The sequence below is a fragment of the Argiope bruennichi genome, chromosome 10 (assembly GCF_947563725.1).
Source record: "Argiope bruennichi chromosome 10, qqArgBrue1.1, whole genome shotgun sequence".
NCBI lineage: Eukaryota > Metazoa > Arthropoda > Arachnida > Araneae > Araneidae > Argiope > Argiope bruennichi.
In genome coordinates this window covers 82,555,630-82,579,096 of record NC_079160.1, presented here as the reverse complement: position 1 = coordinate 82,579,096, position 23,467 = coordinate 82,555,630, and the positions used below count along the sequence as shown (strand labels likewise).

The 23,467-nt window shown below is 29.0% G+C and overlaps 1 long non-coding RNA gene across 1 annotated transcript; it reads left to right on the top strand.

Annotated features, from left to right (window-relative positions):
* Positions 1-9,610: 9,610 nt before the first annotated feature.
* Positions 9,611-21,079, top strand: LOC129987487 (uncharacterized). The gene is made up of 3 exons (XR_008785587.1): positions 9,611-9,836; positions 17,355-17,439; positions 20,632-21,079. It is a non-coding gene; the product is annotated as an uncharacterized LOC129987487 (long non-coding RNA).
* The last annotated feature ends 2,388 nt before the right edge of the window (positions 21,080-23,467 follow it).

Genomic DNA, 23,467 nt, shown 5'->3' with positions numbered 1-23,467 from the left:
TGCAAAGACAAACGATTTTATTTATTTATTTATTCTTTTCTAATCATAATTTCTAATAAATTTCTAATGCAAAGACAAACAATTTTATTTATTTAATTTTTTATATTAAATAAATTTCTAATGCAAAGACAAATGATTTTATGTATGAATTTTTTTTCATTCTTTTACATTAAATAAATTTCTAATGCAAAAGACAAACGATTTCATTTATTTTTTAATTTTTTTATCTATACTTATAATAAAGCTCAATGTGTGTGTGTGTGTGTTGGCGCTCTACAGGCCAGGTCATTTGACATACACCTATCAAATTTGGTACATGTATACCTTAGAGGTCGGGAATGTGCACCTGGGGTCCCTTTTTTTGAAATTTTAATTAGAATTTTAATTATTAATTAAAAACTAACTTTCCCGCCAAAAAAATCTTCCATTTTCCCCACCGCCAAATGAGTAAGGCTTTCGTTTTTTTCTTCTCCCAACAGTAATGAGGCTAGGGTTAACATTTTTCGGCGGATTATTTCAAACGATTCTGTATATTTTCTTAATGTTTTATGCATTTAAAATTAAACATTGTTAATTAATCCATGTTTCAGATTCATTCTGAAGCACTTTTGAATTAAAATAAAACAGAATAAAGGAAATTAAAAATGTCTAATCTGCATAGCGTTACCCCAACTGGCGTAGAAAAATTCACGCATTTGCGTTAACGTAACTGGCGAAGAAAATTCGCGCATGCGCATTATGTTCTGATTGTTCACATGGCAACCAACGGATGATTTAAATTATTTTTAGGTTAGTTGCATGCTTTTGTAAGTAAATTGTATTTATGTTAGTTATATATTTTTTTTGTATATGCTTATAGTTTTAAGTACATCGTTTTTTAAGCAGTTTTTTTTAACCTGTTTTCAATGATTTAAATTATTGTTAGGTTAATTGCATGCTTTTGTAATTAAATTGTATTTATGTTAGTTATATACTTTTTTGTATATGCTTATAGTTTTAAGTACATCGTTTTTTAAGTAGTTTTTTTAAACCTGTTTTCGACCGATTATTTTAAACGATTCATTTTATTTTCTTAGTGTTTGATGCATTTAAAATGAAACATTGTTAATGAATCGATCTGTTCATGATGAATCTGAGAAATTTTTGTTGACAAATTCTTGAGATATTACATAAATTAAGAAAGATATTCTTTAGTGCCCATAAAGTTTAAACGCTCAGTGACCCTATTATCAGTAATCATATTATTAAAAAAATGCTTTGTTTCAGTAAAAAATATTATTATATTAATTGCAGATTAATCATTTACACTTTAATTTAAAGCATAATTTCTACGAGGGATAACAGAAAATTAAAGAGATACATATCACGCTATGGCTGAAGGCCTTTATAATATTATGAGTGAATTATATGACTATCAAAATTTGAAGTTTTAAAATATTTTGCTGAAGAATCTATTAAAGTTGGAATTGCGTAAAATATTTAATCGTACGACCGGAGTTTAACCCCCTGCTTGGCGAAATTTTTAAAAATCGCCAACAACGGCCTTGCGAAATGTTCAAAAGCGAAGGAGCAGATGTTCAATTTTAGTGCATAATAAAGATTGCCAGCTTTGGCGCGTTATCGCAACTTGGCGAAGAAGGGGGTTAAACTCCAGTTCAACCGATTTAATTATTAATATTTAAACGAATATTAAGATTAGCGAACCGGCTGGTCGCCAAAGGCAGCTAGTATTAAATAAATTTCTAATGCAAAAGACAAACGATTTTATTTATTTATTTATTCTTTTTTATTAAATAAAATTTTAATGCAAAGTCAAACAATTTTATTTAATTATTTATGCTTTTATATTAAATACATTTTTATTTATTTATTTATTATTTTATATTAAATAAATTTTTAACGCAAAGACAAACGATTTTATTTATTTTATATTTTTTATATTGAATGAATTTTGAATGCAAAGACAAATTTATTTATTAATATGGAAAGATACAACATCATAGAATGTAATTGCGCATGTCATCTACACATGAATTTATATATAACAGTATATGGTACTGTACGCATGCGTAAATCAATAATATTTTACATTTAGTTTTCATATCTATATTTTATGCAAACTTTTGAACAGAGAAACATTAAATCGACGCAGATTTTATATCTTGTAAAATAAAAGAGATAAATAATTGTTATACGGCGACATTTTCTAGATTTCCACTTAATAATATTAAACATGTTTGTCAGTTATCAATAAACAGACAAACATAATTCAAAAAATATATTTTTTCTATTCAGTAATGGAAAAAAAATCTAATGAATAAAAGAGATGTAAGGTCCAAACCTTTCTCCAACATTAAAACTTTATTGTGAAAATAACGTTTTATATTTCAATAAATGTTATATTTTATTAATTGTTAATTCTGATATGAATTTATTTATAAAAATTAAATAAACGTTTGTTTGTTTGAAACTTAAAGAAATCCACATCTCCTTACGAATTCAAATGAAATTTCGTGTACATGTTCTTTGGCAAAAAGATTAATTGTCCTTTAAAACTCTATACTTTACACTATTAAAGAAGAGAAAATTGAAATAAGAAAGCTTTTACTATATCCGCCATAGCATCAAATCATTACTAAAAAAGTATTGATTAACAGCATAGATTAAACACCAAAAAAAAGCTTTCCGGTGGCATCAGTTTCAATTTTATAAAAATTTTCTTTGATTTTTTTAACTAATTTTACAAAATTAATATAAAAAAATTATTAATTGCATTTTTGTCTAAATATAAAATTTATCTTGCTATTTATTGTATCTATAGATTCGCGCATTGGTATTGCAATTGTTAAAATTAAGTTGCTTTCATTAGACATTTTTACTACTGCTTCATTACGTAGAATAAAAGCAAATATGCACATTAAACACTATCTCTTAAAACTGTTACTATTTCTTACATAAGTTTTACATAATTTTCTCTCATATTTTAGTATTTTTAAAATTTTAATGTCCTTAGTTGGCATAAAAATAGCTTTTTTTATTATTTTATATAACTTTATCACATTAAAGAAAATTTTATTTCCTTTCATCAATTTCGGTGTCATACTTTTTAAAAATGTGTCTTGGATATTCTGTTTCAGTTTTGTATTTCCTTAATGCAGATTTTTGCAATCTTTAAATATCATAATGTCTAGAATTCAGGAATTTTGCCATAATCAATGATTCGTTACCATTCTATCAAAATTAAAAATTCGAATACTAAGTTTTGAAAATTTCAATCATGCATTACAAAATCTGAACCACATAATCACTTTTCATAACCTTCGAAAATGGTCTCGGCAAAACTTTTCGCATACTATCTAATAAAGACATTATCCCAGGGGAAGACTTGCCTCGCATTGGCGCACAATAGTTACGAAATATTAAATTTGAATTTAGAATTTTATTGAATCTATCATGTGGTTCTTAGTGAGTGTTTTGGCGATTAAATCCCTGGCATGTTGTTAATAGTATCCGAAAATCAAATTTGTGTTTTAGACGTGTTTTCTCAACCAATTAAAACAAAAATTTGACACAAAACTATAATTGTAGTTACAAAATTCTATACAAGTTTTGATATATTTAAGTCATTGCATTTTTGAATGATCGCGTTTACATGTTTCTGAAAGTACATATTGACAAACAAACAACTCCTTGCTGGATTTCGCTCCAAATGTTGTGGAATCTATGCTTAAGATGTTTAATCTGTTTATCGAATTTGATTTATTTAGCTATTTTCATTTTGTAGTTAACGTACTAACATATATTCGAATATTTGGACAGACTTCTTCAAAACTGATCTTGATAAAATTTAACAGAAACTTACAAATGTGATACCAAATTTCATCCGTCTAGCTGGAAGCTTGACGGATTGATTTTGATTGATTATCTTGAGTTATCTTTGCCAAAACAGACAGAGGGACTTTTTCCGAAAATGTGTTTTTCGAACTCGGGCAGTTCTGAAACGTGCAGATTCGTCAAAATCACGTGTTCAGATTTTTTGACAATTACTATATTTTCTCCATACTTCGTATGCGAAAGAGTAAAAATGTATATGCAATTAACATTTTAATATATATATATATAGTTATTTATAAGTGCATAGGTAATCTAGTAATTGCAAATCACATTTTTCTATGTGAGCATTATATACTCACGCGTTACGCGATTTTGCATAAAACATACAACGTTATCTTTACCTTTAATTTTAGCTGAAATCAGGAATTCTATCTCTATCTACTAACATTAAAGCAAAATGCGTATCTATCTGTTGGCGTTCTACACAAGAGGTTGTTTCATTTACAGCAATCAAACTTTTCACAAAAAATGTTTATTTCAAGGTTTTTAAAATGGAAAATTCAGTGAATTCAGGATTTTTTCTACTGTTGTGCTTCTTTAATTATACTACTACTTTGGCAAATCCTTAATATAATTTTGCAATGAAATAATTGTCATTTTAATGATGTGTATGCAATTGTGCAAATTTTTCCCAAAAATTGTATATATATATATATACAGTGGCTCAAAAAATTGAGAGTACACCTTACGTTTACTTGATAAATGCGACTTTCAATATAAATAACACATTACCGGGAAGTGCAAACTTGTTTTTATTTTTACACATAACAAATGGTTTAATTTAGAGTAAAAATAAAGAAAAATCAACGAAAAATTTATAAATTGAAAATTTTCAGAAGCATTTTAAATATACATACGCAGAATTGTGCCTCAAAAAATTGAGAATACACCAATGAAATTTTTGCAATATCACTCATAGAAACAAAGTGTCACTATTAAATTGCATGTCTTTTGGCTCTTATAATGGTCTCTAAACGTCCTGGTACCGATTCGACCCATTTTTGGTGGTATCTGAAGATATTTTACACCATTCTTCTTGCACCACTTGTTTTAAATGGGTTTTGTTTCTAATTTTGTATTTTTGAATCACTTTTTCGAGTATGGACCACGAATATTCAATGGAATTGATGTCATGGTACTGTGGTGGTGTGTGCAACTGTTGTTTACAATGAAAAAGACATCATATGTTGACATTACGTGCATTCTGTTTGGGGTCGTTGTCCTGCTGGAAAATGGAATTTCCATCTAAACCCAAATATTTAACATTTTTCTTTAGATTGCTGCTACCATATGGTTCATCCAACTTATTGCAGAAACTTTTCAAATCGTAGGCAGAAGTGTAAGTGCTGAAACTGTGAGAAATGCCATTAGACAAGCTGGATATAAAAGTAGCATTGTTAGAGAGAAACCGTTCGTCAGCTTGCAAATTCAGAAAAAACATTTGAAGTTTGTAAAAACTCATCAATTGAAGAATCTATATTTAGTAATGAAAGAAACCTCAACATTTTTGGCAGTGACAACCATCTTACTGTATGGAGAAAGCCTAATACTGCTTTGTATCCAAAAAATTTACGTCCTACAGTTAAACAGGATGGTGACTCCTTGATGATTTGAGGTTACATGGCTTCATCCGGGGTAAGAAATTTAATTTTTATTGGCATTATAAATGATACGGTTTACTTGGATATACTTCGCAGCAATCTAAAGGAGATTGCTAAAAATTTGGGTTTAGATGGAAATTTCATTTTCCAGTAAGACAACGACCCCAAACAGAATACGCGTAACTACAAAATATGGTGTCTTTTTCATTGTAAATAGCAGTTACACACACCACCATAGTACCCCCGACATCAATGCCATTGAATATTCGTGGGCCATACCCGAAAAAGTGGTTCAAAAACACAAAATTAGAAACAAACCCCATTTAAAACAAGTGGTGCAAGAAGAACGGGTTAAAATATCTTCAAATACCACCAAAAATGGGTCAAATCGGTACCATGACGTTTAGAGGCCATTATAAGAGCCAAAAGACATGCAATTTAATAGTGACACTTTATTTCTATGCGTGATATTGCAAAAATTTCATTGGTGTATTCTCAATTTTTTGAGGTACAATTCTGCGCATGTTTATTTAAAATGCTTCTGAAAATTTTCAATTTAGAAATTTTTATTGATTTTTCTTTATTTTTACTCTAAATTAAACCATTTGTTATGTGTACAAATAAAATCATGTTTGCACTTCCCGGTAATGTGTTATTTATATTGAAAGTCGGATTTATCAAGTAAAAGTAAGGTGTACTCTCAATTTTTTGAGCCACTGTATATATATATATATATATATATATATATATATATATATATATATATATATATATATATATATATATATATATATATATATATTACATTTAAAAGGAAGATTTTATTATTTCATAGAAATTCAAACCGTTCTCATTTAGTTTCTTTTAGTTTATCAAATATATAATTGCGTATTTTTTCCATTGTTAAAAGACAAGGAAAAATTATTCATTCTGTTTAATATGTGTAGCTTTCAAGACTAATATGAAAGAGCAGTTTGGTGAAAATGTGAATATAAATTATACATTTTAAGATGACATGGTAAATACATACAACATATAAAAAAAAGTTTAAGGATTTTAATGTTATGTATATGAATATACGGCTCTTATGTATATCATAATACGAAGATAAAACATATTTTTGCAAAGAATCATGAATGTTAAGCTACGCATCAGCTTAACTTAACCAATATTCTCGGCGAAATAGCTGGTCTCCCAAGGTGGGTAGTTTTCTAATAAGTCTGAATATAGTAGAAAATATCACTGCATTCTAACTATGCAGTTCGGAGCCTGTCAAGACTGTAATCTTATCACAATGTGTTGTCCCGAATGGTTATTAAGTTACACCGTACACCTTGTCTGTGATATTATCTTTCAGTGCTTTAATATCACGAACTCGAGAGACAAAAGATCTTCCCTGAGATAATGGTACAAAATTGAGATGTAAATGTATCAAAAGAGTATTAAACCCAAAGTGCGGTTTGTTCTTCTACCAGAAATTTTTGCTAGGGAGTGGCGAACTATAAAAGTACTGTCAGGAATACTTCATGATTTTCAAATTTTCAGGACTCCAGGGCAAATTAAAGGCATTTGAGATGTCTAAAACACCTTTAGACAGTAATGGCTGATTTGATTTGATTATCCACAAAACATATTGCACCTTTATCTTTGTCGATGGATTCGGTAAAAAATAAATGGTTTATTGCTTACGCTTATGAATTATTTTTGCTATTTATCCGAAAAGGAAAAATTAAGAATTTGCGCTGAAAAGACATTCGCATTATTACTAGCACCTTTTGCGACCAACGTGCTAGCAGAATACTGACTTTTCTGGTTGTTAAACTATTAGTACGGAATATATTTATTAAAATTTCCCCTTATTATTTAATACGACTGAAACATGTGAATAAAATAGAAACATTCTACAACAAATTACTGTTCGTACAAATTAAAGTGTGCACATATTACAGCTTAAATATATTTTAAATAAGGAGATATAAATTAAACTAATTAATTTTCAATTTAAAATCATGTAATTTTTATCGTATCGTTTCAATCAAGTTGTTCTTTAACGTCAACGAATTGTATCATGAAAATATTTCAATATATTAACACAAAGTTTGATGATTTTGTATTAGAAAATTAAAGATTATTTTTATTATATGAACATAAAGGACTTATTTGTTATTAATACCAATCCCAGCAAAATCTTTTTGAGTATTACTGAAATAGTGTTACGAGGTAATACTAAATATTAACGAAATAAATATAATAAATATAGCGAAAAATATTAATATTACAAAAATAATGACAGGGTGATATTATTTGATTTCAGAAGTAAGATACAAAATATGCTAGGTATTGTTTTAATAGAACTTTTTTTTCCTAATATTATCTAATACAGTTAATTATTATTGTTATTAATATAACATCATAGTTTTAGATATATTCACTCAATGCTAAAAGGTTGTCTTTGATTGTTTAACAAACAAATACGTCTTTTTTATATAAATCAATGTAATCTCTAAACCGATTATAGGATTTCTCTATCTGTGTTTACAAATTTATTGATAAATTTTAATAAAAACATAATCTTAGTTATTTTGAAAGTTGGTAGTCAAATGTTGTTACAATAAATCTTCTATAAGAATTGCTATTGATGTATTTCCACAAGTGCATGAATTAAATATTAATAAGTATATATTTATTTATGGAGGAAATGGTATAATTTATAAAATCAAATCTAGATTAATTAAGCAAAATTTTGGTTACATTAATAAATAAAAGAGTGTTTATCAATTGGTCAATCATCCTGAATTTTATGAATGTTGCCATGTAGAAATCATATTCTCATTTGGTAGCAAATACAGTTAAATCAAAAAACGTTTGCAAGTTAAATCTCTAACTCATCTAACAACCAATTTTTACTTCCTCTTATTACGAAGTATAGAGGATATATTGTAATCAAAAAATTCGAATTCGAAATTTTGACGAATCTTAGGCAACTTTATGCATCTTTAATTTAGAAAATACTTTTTTGACATTATGTCAGTCTGTCGGTCTCTGAACAGGATAACTCAAAGACGCTTTGATCTAGATATGTTGCTAGTTATTTTGATGTCATTCTTTCCAATCCCATGCCATGATCTCACTAATTTGTATACGATTAGTGCATGTTTGGTAAATCTTCGTTGGCAACACTGAGTGAAAGGAAAACGTGTAACAAACAAAAATAACAGTTCTATTTTTATCTTGAAGTAGAGATTGACTTCGCGAGAAGCGAGTTCGTTGACAATACATAAACCGACCGCGTTTTTGTTGTTTTTTTGTGAAAAATTTTACTTTATCTTTTATAAATACTCCAAGAAGTGAATTGCGTTTTATGTGGCAGAATAATAAATTCGTGTTTTTAAGAAACCCTGGCTCTTCATTTTCAAGTGCGGTCGACAACACATATGATATTTGTTATATGAGATTATCACCAAATTTATACATTTCTATAAAATTGTGAACGAAATTCAGTCACAGAAATTCTATTTGCCTGGCTGTTCGGGTTCAAATAAACTCGTGAACTACAAGATGCAAAGAGCTAGGGACTTAAAAATTAAGGTTTAACATTTAAAATATAGATAAAAAATGAACCAAATCTGTCAAACGGTTGATCGTCTGTCCGTCTGTACTTCGTATGTATAAAAACACTATAATTCAACACTATCACTCAAAGGCTTAAATCACTCAACTTTGGTATGTTAACTTGAGATTATAATTACAGTTCCGTGATATATTTTAACTTTAATCGGTCGCCAAGAAAGGCTTCCAAAATACGTATTTCCACAATCTATCTATCTATCACCAATCAGTTTAACCGTCACTCATTCCGCGCAAGGAATTAGGGTCCTTACCTCTTATTCACAATTTAATGAGGGAGGAAGGGAATAAAAATTATTGGAGAGTATGCTAGAAAGTTTTGGATAGACCACTGGTTGTATTTAATGACATAACTCGTGGCTCTAGTTGGATGGCATGCTCGCATTATCGTCTGCTAGAATTTGTGTCTTTGAATCAGTTATACTCAACTGAGCGTCACGTGTATTTCTCATTATAAATATTCCAGAAACAGTTCGAGTTTTCTTGTTTAGATAGTAATTACCTGCACCATATTCCGTTTTAGTAGTGATTCTCAGTTTGTAACATGAATTTGTGACTTGAAGACTGAAGAATCTAAATGTTACAATGGGAAATATAATGAATGGAGATAATTCTGTTATTTTTGCTACAAAATCGCTGAAGAATAATATCTAAAACGTCGAATATTTCTAGTGATCCAGACTTCTTCAAGACGTTTTTTCTTGCTTTATTTCGGTATGTTATTTTGCCATTCATTATATTTTTATTGTGTTATTTTATGATTATTATTCATTATATTTTTTTTTGTTTATATTGTGATACCTTGTATCTTGTCTAATGATACAAAGACTAATTTCAAATGGGTCATTTTTGTGTCCTGCTTATGTTCTAATGCAATACTTCATATCATTCATGTCGTATAATATTAAAACTAACTGAAAGTAGGCCATTTTACACAAATTACTATCTGCATAGTGAAATGAATATACAAGGTGTTTATAAAGTCCCGGACCCATTTTGATGTTTAATAACTCATAAAATAATAAAGATATAAACACACTTATGACATTTATTGATGGAATAACTCATATTTTCCTTTTCAGGTTTGAATATTTTTACTTTTGTAAATATCGTCTGCGCGTGTGGTTAATTTCAGATAATTTCATTTTCCAGTCTAAATATCTGTACTTTTCTAAATATTGTCTGCTTATTAATTGCATTTTTCTCTCTTTTGTTTTTGTCAACTATTGCAATGTTATGTTTACTTTTGATGTGTTTGTTCTATGTAGTACTTTTGTATGTGATGTTTTATTCGAGCGGATATTAAGGAGAATGCATACACCACAAGAGAAAGCACAGATTTTATGGTGGTTCATAGAAATGAAATCGATAGTGCAAGCACAGAGAAATTTCAGAAGAATTTACCAAAAAGATCCTCCATCCAAAAACAGCATCTTGCGGTGGAAAAAGAATTTTCTAGAAATTGGAAGTATCGAAGATAAGAAACGTTCCAGACGTCCTTGCACAAGTGATTTTGATGTTGAGCGTGTCAGAGAGACATTTTTACACAATCCTAGAATATCTGTGAGATCAGCGGCAACAAAATTGGATATGCCAATTTCGACGGTGTACAAGGTTATTAAGAAAAAATTAAGACTGCATGCATACAAAGTTCAAATTGTTCAAGTTTTGGAACCGACCGATAGACCTAGGAAGATGGCCTTTGCAACAGATATGCTAAGGAGGATAGAAGATGCTGCTGATTTTCTGAAGAGCATAATGTTCTCCGATGAAGCATCCTTTCATGTTTCTGGCATTGTTATTCGCCATAAAGTGCGCAAATGGCTCTGTGGATGCCGACATGCTTGTCGCTACCTGGCGTGAAATTGACTATCGACTTGATATTCTCCGTGCGACGAAGGGGGCACACGTGGGGGCACAAGTTCATTGACAAGGGTCATGAAACTTTTTGAGTCTATTTAACCATTTATGTTATTAATTTAAATCTATCTTTATTATTTTATGAGTTAAACATCAAAATGGGTCCGGGACTTTATAAACATCCTGTATTTTGAACTCATAAGAAATCTATACTAAAAAGTAAAATTCTCTTTCTAATACTCTGTATATTTTTAAACGTTATTCTGTATTATTATCAAAAGTATTGTTACATTTTTAAGCTTCAAATCTTTGCCTTTGTTTTTTCTTAAATGATGCAGTTTATTTTTAACTAACCTTTACTTTAAGTTAATCTTGATAAAAGCTGCATCTTATTGTGCATTTTTAAAAAGTTAGTACAAAATTGGAGCAAATTATTGCATATTATTATATCGAATATTGAAAATATCTTACTTAGAAATACGATTAAAGTGATGAATTTTATGTCGATTTTTTTTATAAGAAGCAATTTTATATTGTCCATTCATTCCTCGTACCATTCAAACGCTGTGCAAGCTGACAAAATGGATAAATTCATGATGCATACGAGAAGTTTCAATGAGATATGTATGTTATTTCTATAACTTGCCATTTCTTTCCTTTATAATTCTGCACATAATCTCATTAGATTAACGCAAAGATTACAGTATAGCTCTGAATATTTACGAATGATACAAGTATCAATTGGTTTTAATACGAAAAAATGTGCTTCTGCTTTAAATATTGTATATGTTAAAATCCGACGTTGAAAAATTAATCTAGATATAAAACGATTATCCAAGTGATAATCGTAAAAAAAAGGGGGAAAAGTAATTTTTTAAATTAAATTTGAAATATAGAACTGCATAATTTATGAATATTTTTCAATTTTATTTCTCAAATTTTGTTTGTTGATTTTTCGAAGTAGGAATATATCTGGTGGATATATAAAGATAATTTGAATATATAGTTTCAGGTGTGAACTTTAAGTGAATCTATTGTTGAAATCAGTTATAAATTTATTCATATTTTCTTGGCTAATGTTTCCATTTCTTCCATTAAACGCAGTAATTTTCTTGTCGCAAATGTTTTTCGCAAATACAAATGCATTCATTTATTTGATCAGATTTTGATTGTTTATTTCCACTACTATAATAATTAGTTCTAATAAAAATGTAAAGGAATATACCAAGAGAAACCGTAGTATGTTAATAATAAATAGTTTGCATGCGCATCTATAAAATATTGAAACTAATGAAGAGTTAAATATCGCGGCTAGTTCTTAATTTTAGTTTTCGCATATTTTTGTTCCATTTGAATGATTTGTATGATTTTTGTTAAAACAACTCGAGTAATATTTAAGTTTATTATGAAATTATATTAATTTAGCACCAAAAATAATTTGCAGTGCTGGAAATTTCATTTACTTGAGCAATATAAGTAGATTTGCAATTTTTGTTAGAATTTTCACACATTTTATCATTTTAGTTATTTTATTTAAAATTATCTGATAATTTTCTGTTTTGAGAACTACCTTTCCATCGGATTCAAACAAGATTCTTCGGAATACGTGCAGTGATCGTAGATTATGTGCATTTTTTGCCTCGAATTATAGAATCTTTGAGCTATATTAATTTTATCTTAAAAACTGACATGGGAATGGTAATTTACACTTTGAGCTGTGAATTTAAACTCCTAATTAGATGTCACGCTTTATTTTGGATATTTTTATTTGTATCCATAAAAAGTTAAAAAGATGCCCAAGATATTAAAATGTGCATATAGATTTTCTCTTAAATTGTTTCCTACTTTAACTTGACCCCTTAACTGCTCATCGAATAACCATATTTGCATATATCAAATTAAATAATTCATAGACTAATTTATTAATATTCCGCAGACTATTAGTTGAATCGATACAATTTCCAAAACCTGTCCCCTATGTTATCTAATTAAATTTTGGGAATTATACAGTTAACGAATTAAATACAGATTAAAAATCATTTATGTACAATGCATTTAGATGAAGGCTTGGATCAGTAATATTTTTGAATCCAAGATTCGTTCTGTTTTTATTTGAATACGTGCTAAATTAGTTGATGTGTTTTTAGGAATTACTATGGCATGCTTTTTATATTGTTATACATGAATATTTAGTTTTTTCTCAGAATAAACTTGCCATAGGATATATTCCTGTCACTATCAGAAACAGCTAGCTTGGAAAGATGCACCTCAAAGTATTCAATAAAGTATTTTTTCTATTAAAATTAAAACATCCCAAACAGAATATTTCACTGAGTAAAACGGAAATTATTCAGCTATTTATTCTGTTCTTTCATTCTTAATATATTGAAAAAACTCTTCAAGCTTTGAAATAAGTGGTGTCAGCACTTTGGACAATAGTTTTACAAAAAAATGCGCAGTTATAGAAAAAATTTATCAACTTTGATGTTGAATTTAATTTTCTCGGGCAATTTCAATTATTTAGATAAATGTTCAAATATTATCTTCTGTTTCCAGCTACATGTCTATAATTTTTGCTTGCAGTGCATAGTAAAATATTCTAATTGTTACCTTGGGTATGTCAAAAATGTTAGTCGATTTGCAGATAAAATTGAAACTTTCTTCAATTGATCAAAGAGCTAAAAATGTATGCATATATGAAGTATTCCGCTTTTCGAGAAGTGAAACTTCAGTCCTGCCGAATTGAATTTTAATGTGGAAAAAATATCAGCCCTACTTTAATTCGTTTAATTATTCCACAACAGGCCATTATACTTGATTCTGAATATCGGATTATATAAGAGGGGAAGAGGATGGTAAAGTTGTAACTTTTGAGAAGTAACAAATTCCAAACATTTAATTCATTTTTTTAAACATTTCAATATTTTTTTTAGTTTACTCCTATCTTAATTTATCTAACTTGAAAAGTAATTGTAATGTGTCTAATTTTCATTTAAAATCTATCTCATTTAAATTTTCTACTTTAGCTTTTTACTGGCCAAAATTTATGCTTCTGCCGCCTCCTCCCTTCGCTTATCTAATCGGGTTGAAATTATAGATGCAAACTTAGATTTGTTTTTGGATATCCCAAAACTTCAACAGATTAAATTGCTGCTAAGCATTTTTTCACGTTTTAATTATTTTCAATGACAATCCGATCGGACAACTTTCTGGAGCTGCAATACAAGCAGTGTTTCATTGTATCACTATTTTCATAATCTTAAAAATTACTTTTCTCTTTGATTATTTAAGAGGATAGTTTATGCTTTGATTCTGAAAATCAGCTGGAATATAGACATGCAATATATTCAAATTGATTTTGTTTCTTATTAGAATACTTATACAGAAACTGAGATAGCTGGATAATTTTTTTTTCAAGAGCAGTATATTCTGACTACAGGCTATTTTAAGGACTTGGAATTTATCTTTCTTATGTAATAGTATGTAAAATGTGGTGCGTTTAGTTCTACGATAACCCGTAGATTTATTTTAAAGTAGTATAATTTAAAATGATAGTATAAGTGCATTCCGGTTTGAACCACATAAGGATTTCTTTGAAAATGCAATGCAGTAATAATTTCACTTTTCTCTTTCCTACTCACGAATTTCTTAATGTTTTTATTTCCTTGTTTCTTTTGTCCTATTAACACTGTTCTCTAACCGGAGCATCTTTAGAAAAATTCTGTTACTATGCATTTTAGCAGTCTATCAATATATGGTCACAGGATAAATATTTTCCATCTGTTTTAAAACATTAATTGGTTAGTTTATTAAACAATCTATAAATCGAATCGCATTCAAATTTTTAAAAAAAACACAGCAATTTTGAAATTTTTAGAATGGCGCATATCGGATAAATCGCTTGCATATAATTTTCAGTAGATCGATTTATCAAATTTCGATTAAATCTTTGTCTTTCAAAAGTTGGATGCTTATTCTCTTATAGGCTACATTTTCTGATGAAATGCCTTGAAATACTAGGCTGGAGATCACTTCCATTAGCTGCAATCTGAGTAAAACTAGTATAAATCGTAATTGAGAATTTACTTTACACTTTCTGATCCTTCATTAAATGAACTATTCATTAGATTTATAGGGATGTCATTGAAATAAAGAGGGTAAGAATAACAATATTACCAAGAAATATATTTCTGCAACAGCTTTTAAAAATTCGTAAATATTGGATATATCATTATTGTGAATAATGCAGAGTTTTCCCATGTTAAATGGTAATCAAAACGAAAAATGCTTAATTTCTATAAATAGAATATGCAAGGAAAAATGTTCTAACTGATTCCGGTTGGACAGATATTTGCCATATGAAACTAGAATAGAATATTTCGTCAAAAATCAGATTTTTCGGTGGGGGAACAATTTGAATGCTCTCTTCAGGAAAACTAATATCTTGTCCTATTTCTATTTTATATATAAAGTTTGAGAATTAAAACTCGCCAATGCAGTTTAGAAACCATGATTGCGTTTTGTATTTTTTTTTTCTTTAGCAATGTTCTGTGGTTTCGACAGCATATAGAGAAACAGACTGAGCATTTTTTACCACTCATTTTATGCTCCTTTGTTACTGTGTCCATGTCCCATTATTAAATAGCTCGAATTACGTTTATTTGAAAAATTCTGCAATTGTGGCAAATACTGTAATTGTCTGCTGCCGTGATGAAACCATGAAATATGCCGAAAACCATTTTTAATTCTGCTAGAATGAATTATTTAACGATGAGGTTTAACAATGCTCATATAAGTAGAATTAACTTCCTTAATTTCAGTTATTATTCATTTTTTTGCTTATTTCATTTCTTCATGACTTGAAGTACAAATACCCTAGATTTGCCCTCACTATGGCTCTCTGACTCTGGTAGATGCTCCCTGACTTGGTATTTGCCCTGACTCTGGTAGATGTTCTAAACAGGAATGAATGGAATTAAATAAAAACTTCAAGAGCTTATTTTTAGATAAACTCTGATCTACTTATTTCTTGATCAGTCAAGTATACAAAATCTAGTCCAAAATTGGTTGCAACATTTAAATTGAATCTCTCTCGTACCAGAACTTCGTGTGAGCTAGAATACCGAAATATGCATTCTTAAAATGCACAATCAAACTGTGAATCCTTTTTCAAATTTTGTGTAACATTTTGATGCTAGAAAAAATTTAAATTCCTTTCATTAAATAGTTTTTTTTAGTTTGAAATGTCTTTTTGAAGTTTCAAATCGGGTTATTTGCATAGATATGGAATACTGTTCCGGCAAAGATGGGGAGATGCAAAGATGATTTTAGTAATGGGAATAACATCATATGATTAAATATTTTTTTAAACGACGAAGCCCTTGTTAATTTCACTGCAGCGATGAAAATTTTTGAAGAATTTATAGAAAGAATATATTTTATATATCAATCTCTTGTACAATACAATCAAAAACAGATGTAAACACTTTCTCTTTCGTTATTGGTCACCTTCGGCCAGTTTGTTCACTGGGAATACTGGTATATTTGTATTAATGTTTAGATATGAACGCAAAGATACAATTTCAGGATAATATTTCCATTAACTATTAACCAGATCATTTAGATATAATTTCATATTTATGATCCCGCCAAATTGACTGATATTAACATCGCGTTTTTTTTTAAAGTGACTTATTTCAATTTTATTTATTATGTAAATGAATCTTTCTAATGAAAACATTCATGTGATATCTCAATGCTATTATAAAACCTAAATACCCGGTTCGTCTATCTTTTTAAATTTTGCGATGTTGTGACTTCACTTTTTGTCATGTGAACCGTTTGTTTCTTTAGTTTTCAACAATAGAAGGAAATTATGAGTTCAATATTCAATGAAAAGGTTCTGAGTTTACTTGAAACAATGTAATTCGTTGTTGTAAATTAGGATAAAAATTATTTAAAAAATTGCTGAAATTCAAGAAAAGCTTGCATGACTGTTAAGTTGGTATTAAAGATATTCTTTAATTTTAAGACTGTGTAAAATTCACTTTTGTACAATATTTTAGCAAGCTCTTGCCTTAAAAAGCCGAAATTCTATTTAAAATTTCAAAAAAGCCCTCAAATGAGCACATTTTTCCTTACCAGGGTATATATGTGCCATATTTGATAGTTCTAAGTCAAAATGTCTGACCTTTAAAGCATCATCACACAAATAAATCAAAATAAAACCTGGAGTGATCGAAAAAATTCATTTATTTGTTACTGGTTATGGCTTATTAATCATTTATTTCAAAGAATTTAAGGTTATTAAAAGAACTTTACACTGTAATTGCATGAAATCAATTTACGGAAAATTGGATTTTTTTTTTCCAGTTTCCTATTTGGAACTTCGGCGCATCTATCCTGCGATATTCGAGATGTGATTTCATTTGTTTACGCAGATGATCCAATAACAAAGGTAAGTCGGTCCAATTTTACTTAATGTACTGTTGAATACTTAACGCCAAATGTAATGCTCATATGTTTATTGAATTTAAGCATCCATTATGAACAGTTGTACATAAATAGAAGTTTGTCTAAATATCAATGTTAAAAATTCTTGAAGTCAAATAAAACTTGTCATTGTTAAATTTTTATGGAACTTATCGTCGTTTTTATGTTGTATTTGTTGGAAGAGATTGTAATTTAACTTTTGCCTGAAAGTCATAATGCCACTAATGAGAATTTATTTTTTCGAATGTCTCCCTTCGTATTTGAATAGGACTCCATCGATAAATCGGATCTCTTTTTCACTCATTTCGCGATAACGATATTTGCGGTTGAAGTTTCGAAAAGTGAAATGTTTATTATTTGAAGAATGTGAATATTTCTCAAATTTTAATGAAACGGATAATGAAAAAATGTAAAGTATGATTAAATATTTGTTTTAAAAGTGATTTGGTGTTTGTAGAAAAAAAAATGTCCGTCCTATTCATCCTAAATTAGAATATAAATGAATCTGAAACTTGCTTATTCAAAATTTATCAAGTTGAAAATAATTCTTTCAAACAATTTTTATAGCTTAATATACAATAGGCAAGGACATTATCATTAGACGAAGAGCTTCTAATAAGTGTTTATGTAAAATTGAACGATCCCCAGAAAATTGATTACAACTATTAGGACTGTTTTATGCTTATCTCGATTGTCTTAAAATGTCTATTTGAACTTTGAATATCCTCAAAATATTAATATGAAATGTTTCTCTTTTATGATATTTAACTAGAAAATGTGGCATTTTCGCTGGATAATTTTAATTAAAAATGTACAGTGCGATATAAAAAATTCATTTCATTATTCCTCGTTTTAACTTTAAATACTAGCAATCATTATATGTTTTAGTATGCATTTATATTTGGTAGTTTGCTTTGACGACCACTGTAGATTTTTCAATTATTTACTTTAATAATGCATCATCATTGTAATGAGAAATATTTAAGCGATTTGTAAGTAATTATTTTTATTACAAATTAACGCATTATTTGACGAGTCACGAGTTAACTCGTGTTATCATGCCCAAACGTTGCTGATAAGTCGCAAGTTAACTCATGATCGATGTACTTTTATTTCACTTCAACGTTGTTGGGTTAGGTCATTCTCAATAACTTAAGTATTACGGGAAAAGCAGAAATATCTTGCGCATTTTTACATTAAATTTTTAATAGGTGCTATAAAGGAAACGGTGATCTTACACAAATAACAAAACAGCATTTCCAATAAAAAGCAATACATAATCAGTAAATCACCATACACAACCGTAAACAGAGCAAAACGCTCGGAAAACTCGCAGAAGACAAACTCTCCAAAGGGAGATTCGACTTATTTACTTTGTATGAATGCAGCATATTTCGTAATGCTTACTCTAGTATTTCTAAAATGAATATTTACAATGTTCTGTTCTCCAGGCTTTCTATGCTCTTCAAAAGAGAAATATATCAATGAGATACATCTTCAAACGTTATGTACACTTAAGTTATTGCTTCACCGTTTATTATAACAAAAATTTAAATCTTATCTATTTAACTTTTAATTAAAAGTTTATATTGGTCCACATCCAATTACGAAATAACTGTTGGCATGTGAAAGTATGAGGAAAAATCTGATTAATAATGTGATAATTACTAAATATTATTAAATTATATTGGAGATATTATTGTAGTTCAATGGCGTTGTAACAAAAAATATTAGGCTGCAATATTTAAATAACTAGGCAAAATGTGGCTTCTGCTTCTCAGTTTTTTTTTTGGTGTAAAATTACTTTCAACAGTATAAACAATTTGCATTTAATGCCGAAATGTTTCTCAAATTTCCCTGTTTAAATGAATAATCGCTATATTATCGTTTAAATATAGAATTTTTAATCTTAAACAATTTTCTATGTGAAACTATGACTTGAAAAATTTCAAGCAATGCTAGAATTTTTTTTAAATTATAAAGTATTTGTAATACTATTTATTGAAATCCTATTCATATCATGGCTATTTATATTTAAACAGTGTATGTTTATAAAATGACCTGCATTCAATGACTCAAGAATTAAATAAAGAACTTATCCTTGATAAACGGGAAATATTGTGATATATTTTCAAATATTTTGAATACATTTTATATGTAATTTAATAATATATTCATTATTAAATGACTTTCAGACATATAAATTTTCATTCATTGTCGCAATAATAGTTAAAAATCTATTACGTTTTTATTTAATGGAAGTATTTGAGATTAAATTGATTTTTTTATATTTTGTAAAATTGTGTTAAATTATTTCAATTGCTGTAAACGATATCGTTGAATGTAGGAATAGTTTAAAATCTTCTGAGTAGAAAATTGCGATACATAAAATTTAGCATTTCTTTATTTTGTTAATATGATCTGTATAAAATATTCAAGGATTTAAACATTTTCTGTACAAATTCCAACGCTAGTAGAAATCAAGGATATTTATTCCTCGTGAATAAAACTCGTACTATATATTCAAATCACTCTCGTATTATAATTTCTGTATTTTAATAATTTTGTGCAAAATATTACTTTCTAATGCCCGAAACTTTAAAAAAATTTGCGGCGAAATAGAAATCTTGTTATTTAAAATTAATTTTTAAATCGTGATTTATTTTTTTTTGAAAATATGCTGCATGAAATGATTTTCAAGCTTTTTAAAACATTTCTTTTTAATTCATGGAATAATTTAGTAAGTTACTTTCTTTTTAGATTGCAATTGGATTATTATTATATAAAGAAAATATTTACTTGCTTATTTATATGCTGTATAATTTAACAATATTTCATACAAAATTTTCTTTGAATGATTTCCATTAAAAGCCAAGAATAATTTTAAAAATATTGAATGGATATCGTTGCAATATTAGTAATTCAAAACTTTTGCATATTTCATTTGCTACGCTTTAAAAGTATATGATATAAAATGACTTTTAATTTCATTAACGATTTCCGTTCGGTGCTGTGTTAATTCAAAAAAATTATCCTGTAGCTTATTAGGTTTTAGAAATAGAAAATTTCAATTTTTTTTATTTAACATAATTTTGATAACAAAATATATAATCTCAGTTGTATGATTTTAAATATCATGCAATGACTTGGGTTTCAGACTTCCACAGGCATAAGGTAGTGAAAAATCTTCCAGGGACAGTTGTGGATGGTGTTAACAATCGAATCCCTTAAATGGTTTTTGGGCGAACATCTAACAGCATCATGCAAAATGGAAAAGTAATTCCAGACCGTCCTCAAAGTTCGAAACAGGAGCACCAAGGAGAAGAAAGCAAAGTTGAGATGGAGGAGTCGGTAATCGATTGGGTCCAATAAATGCAGACAGCTGTAGTCGGACGCAAGTCCAACTCTAAATCTGGCAACAGGAATTGAAGAGGATTCGGATAGTGAGCGTTTCTCAGAGCCAATAACAATCGCCTTTAGGGAAGTCCAAGTTCAGGATGCTCTTAGTTTCATTCACCCAAATAAAAATAGATTTATTCATACATTTATCTTTTAAAATGTTTGTCACATTTTGCATTCTCAAAGGCAAACTGACAGGAACTCAAAAAAAAAAGCAATTCGCAATAAGCTTTATACAATTCAAGTATACAATAGGTCACTGACCACTTTACAAAGTAGAAACTTTACAAAGCAGAATTTTAACTAGGTTGTGGATTTGTCGCACTCGATTCACCCACCGACATTTGTTGATTTGCAACTGACCATTTTGCTCAATTTGTAACAGTCCCATGTCTGTTTTACATCTTATAGAATTCTCACTGTTTTCTTTTGTGTCTTACATTTTTCAGAAATATTACTCGGATTTTAACTAGTTGCTTTTTAAAACTCTGCCTGTTAATCTTTTGTTCCTTTTAAACATTGGTTTTTATAATCATATAAACTTTAGTCGCGTAGTCGCGCTTTTTAGTACTGTACCATACCTTACATCATTATGTAGCTTTTTCTTGACTCGCATTTTCACACTCTTAGACATTTGGACTTTAGACATTCCATACTTAGATTTTTTTTTTATAATTGGAAAAAAATATTTTAATTACATGTGTGGGGTACAGCTCAGCCATGGATGGTTTTTGTGACATGAAATACAAATTGAAACCCAATTTTTTTTCATTCAACCAAAGATTTGCAGTTGCGAATATTCCATCTGTATTCGTAATACATGTCATATAATTTCGGTGAATTTTCCGATATTCCGGTACTTCTTCTGGATTTCAGTCTCTCCCAAGTGGTATATTATCAAAAATAAAATTAATTTAGACACTTTTAAAAGCAATACACTAAAAAATTAAAATATCAAATTTGTGAGAGCCAAACTGTCTCGTCCTTAATGAGTTGGGAAAGGCGACAGGCTGGAATAAATTTTATCTAAAAATATTTATATAAGCATTTTATAGAATAAAAGTTGGAATGTAAAATTCAAGCCTTTGTCTCTCATCGGATGCCGGACAAAGTAAGAAAAAAATGATCGATGTCCAGTGATATTTGTTGCAATAAACCTAAATGTCCGATTGAAACTGTTAACTGTGTAATATGAAATTCTTGCCTCTTATGCAGTGTTGGATGAAATACGAAATCAAATCCAACTCGGTGGAATTGGGGTACATTACATCTAAATAATGCTTAATATCGAAATACAGAATTTTTATTTTAACCGATTGAGAAATAAATGTCTCTAAAAGTTTTCCATCCAGTGCTGGACGAAATAAAGAATTTCTGGATCAATATGGTTTGTTGGTATAAATTATGGATACCATCGAGTCCCCCAGTTTACCTAGAGTGGGTGTAAAACCAAGGAAAGGGACACGGCAAAATAGAACCACCCATGAAAGTCGAAAATCCCACGAGCCAAACCAGACCAAAGGGCAGGTTTATTATACCTCAAAGAAGCTTTACAAGCATTGCCTCTGACATGGGTAGTAATTTATTACATCATATTCAGAAAAATGATACAAGACTCAACTCTTTTTATTTGAAGGTTAAATAATTGCCCAATCAGACGATCGCAGAACTGATAAACAAACTTTTTAAAACGAATGCAGCAAATAAAAAAATGGGCCTTGGAGGCAGGCCCGTATCAATTGTCGCGCAACACTAATTCATTTATTACATTTATTTGTTATTGTATTATAGCTTGTTATTGGTATAACTTGTATCTAGAAAATGTTCAAATGTATACTCTATGTAAAATCAGTTAACTGAATGACGTGAAATTCATGCCTGGCACTTCGTGGACGATCCACTATGCTAGCCATTTTCTTAGAATTGTATGCTAAATTCAGTATCCGTTCATTGAAATGGGACTTTAATTTGCCTCCATTCCTTTCACCATGTAGAACTTTCGCAAACCTTCAGTCGTGGGTTCACCGTTCTTAAGAAAAATTTTAACCACTAATTTCCGATTCGGTAATGACAGCATGTTTGTGGCATTGAATGAAGAATGTATTTCCAACCTTGTGTTTTTTATCTTGATTTTCATCAATCATCTCGGTTTGGCGTGTGAGCACCAAACTATCGATCGTTTTTTAATCATTTTAATGCGGAAAAGAGCCGCGTAGACTTTGAACATATTCCCGAAAACTGCAATTTATAGCGCATTCTGTAGTTTTGTGTTGTCAAAATTAAAGAAATCTTTCCGATAATGGCACATTTTCTGTTTTATAATTTCTTTCAATTTGAATTTTAAAAATTTAGGCACATAACATATTTCATTACTCGAGTGAAGAAAATCTAAACGTTTTCATTGTTGCTATTAACGCTACATCCCGACCTCTTTTTTCCGTTGTTTATGATCAAAATGACATTTCAGTGTATCTTGACTAGTTAAATAGGATTCAGTAAATAGAAAATTTTAATACAATTTTTTGAAATCTTTTTCTACTTGGAATCTGGAACTTTCTTGGAATTCAATAATTCAAGAACTTTCAAGTAGTGAA